General features: G+C 47.2%; 1 pseudogene; it reads left to right on the forward strand.

Moving 5' to 3' along the window:
• The first annotated feature begins 4055 nt into the window (after positions 1 to 4055).
• Positions 4056 to 5017, forward strand: part of LOC124035412 — a 15281-nt pseudogene continuing 14319 nt past the window's right edge.

Below are 5017 nucleotides of genomic sequence, written 5' to 3' on the forward strand. Positions count from 1 at the left end.
TGGCGTGCTGTGACATCAAATAGCCACATAACCCTGCACCAATCAAATCGCGTCCCTCTCACAAGCCACACCCACTGGTCCTCCCCCCAGCCATCCCTCATGCACTGTGCTGCCACCAGATGCAGTTGTCATGGAGATGGAAAAGGACCCAGCTTCCACTCGTCGTGCTGTTGCCATGGAAATCCCCGTGGCAGCAGCATCGCTCTCTGTAGCGCCAGGAGAGCCGGAGGAGCAGCGCAAGCCCGCCCTACCCTTTCACCGTGGACAGCACCATAGGACCAGACCGCCGTTCAACCACGGGAGATTTTATATGCTGATAGTTATTGGAGAAATCTCAACGGACCACCACCTTCAGTCTGCCAAAAACCACATAAAACAGGGTGAGTGGGCTACTTGACTGGGTATTATAAGTCTTTACACATCTTTCTAAACTGTTGAAGTTCAAGATTGCCCACAAAGATTTTGTTTTATGTAAAAATGTAGTTTGTTTAAATGTCAGAGGCTTGACCCCTATGCATTGGCCTGTACTTGCAATATTCAAATGTGCGACAAAAGTCAAACCAAATAGTTTTTAGAACAAGCTGTGACTTTGTTAGGAATATTGTCATCTAATTCATCCGTTGCAGCGGATCTAAAAGGGAGCAGATGACGCCTACATCTCAAACGTAGGCTGCAGCATGAGTGGGTTGGATTTCACATTGAACAGAGCTGTTTGTTAATGCATAGAGGACACTGCACCAGATGTATAGCCCCCTATATGGCTGAATATAGCAATACGGAACACAACACTATTCTACTGTATGTGATATCCTGAATGGTTTCTGGAATAAAGGGCTGAATTACTCTTTATAGTTTGCAATGGATTATTCTCCATAGTTATTGCAGTTGGCTAGAATAACTAAGAATTTTCAAATGTGCAATCAGTAGGCCCTACTGGGTTATCTGAAACACTGGAATATAGATGAAAGGAAATAATTCCAGACAAAAAAAACATGATGTGAATATGATGATAAATGTTTGTAGAGAAAGTGTGACGGGTCGTTGAATAGAATACGGTTGTGCATGGAGGCAACACACTGGCCAATCAAGACTAAAAACAAACCCTGCCCTGATGTCTCTTCCTGACCCAATAGACACCCTATTAAATAAGAACTGGCATCATTCAGGGAAACAGCTTGCATACTGAGTAGCTCACTGTTTATAGGGGGCGTAATAAGGTTCATCATATAACTGCCAATATTAATAACAATCATCTTCCTACAAGAGGTTATTTCCCAACCCAGTCATTTTCCGATGTTACCGTACATGAGGGGTTATCAGCTCAGTACTCGAAGGCCATGGTGTGTAATGGTTTTTATTCCATGCCTTTGATTCAGAGGTTGATTAAGATGGTGAAAGACAGGTGTGTGCCCTCTCCAGCCTATTAGTAGAAATCTACCAATCAGTGCCAAGGAGAAATAACAACCAGCAGGGTCATGTTCATTTGGTCACGCAATAGAAATCAGACCCTAGACAGGCCCCTCCACTCCAACAGTAATGTGTTTGTTGTATAGTTGTAGAGCATTATGGGTCATGTAGTGCATCATGCTACATTTGTTATTGTGTGTTAACAGGACTGCGGTCGTGGGACATCGATCTGACTCTGTGCGACCTGAACAGAGAGCTACAGCTCTTCGCGACGCGACACTCTGCCCAGTTCTCCTCAGAGGTCAAAGGTCAGTCCTGTTCAGGATCAAAGGTGACAGTTTGGGGTTGCACAACTCACATGGACAAACGGACCTTGCAATAAATTAGCACATTCAAAGGGATCCGTTTGAGGAAGGCGAGGGGCAGAATCACTCATCTTGATCACATAATGAGTCGTTTTCGGGATGCAAGGGAATTTGTCGATCAGTGATTCTGAGCCGTCTGACTGCAATATAGTCAGTCAATCTCAAACATACATACTAACAAGAGGAGAGGAACTGACGAACAATGTCATCCCATTGTCTTGAGTCTAGTGTTTCTGTGTGTCATGTCTGCTTGGTTTGTGTGTTTACCACATTTTACAGAAAAAGCTGAAAAACAGATGTAAAATGTTCTCATATTTCCTCCTTATGAGCCTAATTGATAAAAAGTTGATACATCAGCCCTGATGCCATCTGGACAGCTTTGCTCTGTTATTACACTAACTAGCTTTTGAAAGGTTTTGCCAGAATAAATATGACGTTTGGTGACAGGAGCCGTTTGAGAGAATTAATGGGTTGCGTCCCAAATAGTACCCTATTCCCTATTTGGTGCACTACTTTTGACCAGAGCCCTGGTTCCTTAAAGGGCTCTAAAGGAAGTCGCACACTCATCTCTACTGCTGTGTTTTTTTTTACCAACACTTCGGCCAAAGAACAGGGTTCTTTCAGAGCTGTAGTTAGTTGCTGCAAGAACTTGCAGGGGCCTTATCATTGACATCCACCTGCCTGTCTGTCTGCGGTTATGACTGCTGAAGGACACATATACACACCTACAGTGCCTAGTGAAAGTCTACACACTCCTTGCACAGTTGTCACATTTTGCTGACTTAAAATTAAATATAAAAAGGAAAAGGAATAATAAAAATTTGTATCTACACAACCTGCTTAACATTTTCAAAGTGTATGCCTTGATTGCGTACAGTTGAAGTCGGAAGTTTACATACACCTTAGCCAAATACATTTAAACTCAGTTTTTCACCATTTCTGACATTTAATCCTAGTAAATATTCCCTGTCTTAGGTCAGTTAGGATCACACTTTATTTTAAGAATGTGAAATGTCAGAATTATAGTAGAAAGATTTATTTATTTCAGCTTTTATTTCTTTCATCACATTCCCAGTGGGTCAGAAGTTTACATACACTCAATTAGTATTTATTAGCATTGCCTTTAAATTCTTTAACTTGGGTCAAACATTTCAGGTAGCCTTCCACAAGCTTCCCACAATAAGTTTGGTGAATTTTAGCCCAATCCTCCTGACTGAGCTGGTGTAACTGAGTAAGGTTTGTAGGCCTCCTTGCTCGCACACGTTTTTTCAGTTCTGCCCACAGTCACGACTTCTGCTGAAGTCGTCCCTCTCCTTGTTCGGGCAGCGTTTGTCTTCGTCTTACACACCTGGTTTCAATCCCCCAATTACTTGTTCATCATTTAACCCTCTGTTCCCCCATGTCTGTTTGTGAGTAATTGTTTGTATGTAGTACGGTCCGTTAATGTGGGCTCTCTTTATTGTATCGCATTTGTATATTTTGAGTAAAGTAAGTTTATTTACTCATATCTGCTGTCCTGCGACCTAACTCCTCTACACCAGCTACACATAGAACGCATGACAGAATGACTCACCTGGAATGAAGTCAGCAGGAGCAGACGCCCTTCCTGTGGCGGTAGAGGAGCGCGTCCAGCATCACGCCACCATGTTGCAACGTCTTGGCACCGCCATGGATCGCGTGCTGCAAACGATGGATTGTTGGGAGAGAGGAGGAGGTCGTCTAGCACCTCCGCCAGCCCCACTACAGCAGGCCCCACTGTCCAGCCCTCCTTCACCCGGTCCCAGCAGGATTCGGCTCACCCTCCCGAGAGTGTATGATGGGACGGCTGCCAGATGCCAAGGGTTTCTAATCCAGCTGGAGCTCTACCTGGCGACCGTCCACCCGGCTCCTTCGGGACGTGAGAGTGTGTCCGCCCTCGTCTCCTGTTTCTCATGCAAAGCCCTGGAATGAGAAATGCCGTATGGAGTGAAGGAGACACAGCATTGGACCATTACGCAGAGTTTTTGACCACCCGCCTGAGGGTTGAGCAGCGTGTGAACGTCTGTTCCACCTGAGGTAGAGGACAAGGAGCACGCAGGATTTCGCAACGACAGGGACCCGATCGATCACTACCGGTGCAGTCTGCGCGAGGACGTCCGTCGGGAGTTGGCCTGCCGAGACACCACCCTCACGTTGGACCAGCTGGTGGACCTGTCCATCCGGCTGGACAACCTGCTGGCTACCCGCGGACGTCCGGATCGGTGCCTGTCAGTTCCATCCCCCAGCACCACCGCTCCGACGCCCATGGAGCTGGGAGGTGCTGCGCTTAGGGAGAACGGAGGAGGGGCCATTCCCTGCACCATCTGTGGACGCAGAGGGCACACTGCTGGTCGGTGCAGGGGGGGTTCCTCGGGGAGTCGAGGCAGCAGGGCACTATCGTGTCACCCCAGGTGAGTCGGCACCAGGTTCACCCAGATCCTCCTGTTGCCCTCATGTATGTGTTTATCAAATTTCCTGAGTTTTCCCCACATTCCCAGCATAAGGCGCTCTTCCCAGCATACGGCGCTCGTAGATTCAGGCGCAGCTGGCAATTTTATTGACCGTTCATTTGCCCATAGTTTAGGGATTTCCCTTGTTACTGTGTATTTTCCCTTCCCTGTGCACGCCCTAGATAGTTGACCATTAGGGTCAGGGCTGATTAGGGAGGCCACCGCTCCACTTAGCATGGTTACGCAGGAGGGTCACAAGGAGAGAATCAGTCTCTTCCTTATTGATTCTCCTGCGTTTCCCATGGTGCTGGGCCTATCCTGGTTGGCCTGTCATGATCCCACTATTTCGTGGCACAGGGGGCTCTCAAGGGGTGGTCACGAGAGTGCTCAGGGAGGTGTGTAGGGGTTTCCATTGGTGCGACTACTGTGGAAAGTCCAGACCAGGTCTCCACCGTGCACATCCCCTCAGAATATGCCGATTTGGTTCTCGCTTTCTGTAAGAAGAAGGCGACTCAATTACCACCCCATCGACAGGGAGGATTGTGCGATAAATCTTCTGGTAGACGCAGCACTTCCCAGGAGTCACATGTATCCTCTGTCATAGGAGGAGACAGCGGCTATGGAAACATATGTCTCCGAATCCCTGGGGCAGGGATACATTCGGCCCTCCACTTCACCTGCCTCCTCGTGTTTCTTTTTTGTGAAGAAGAAGAATGGAGGTCTGCGCCCGTGTATAGACTGTCGAGGTATAAATCAGATCACTGTGAGGTACAGTTA

Source organism: Oncorhynchus gorbuscha, linkage group LG05 (genome assembly GCF_021184085.1).
Source record: "Oncorhynchus gorbuscha isolate QuinsamMale2020 ecotype Even-year linkage group LG05, OgorEven_v1.0, whole genome shotgun sequence".
NCBI lineage: Eukaryota > Metazoa > Chordata > Actinopteri > Salmoniformes > Salmonidae > Oncorhynchus > Oncorhynchus gorbuscha.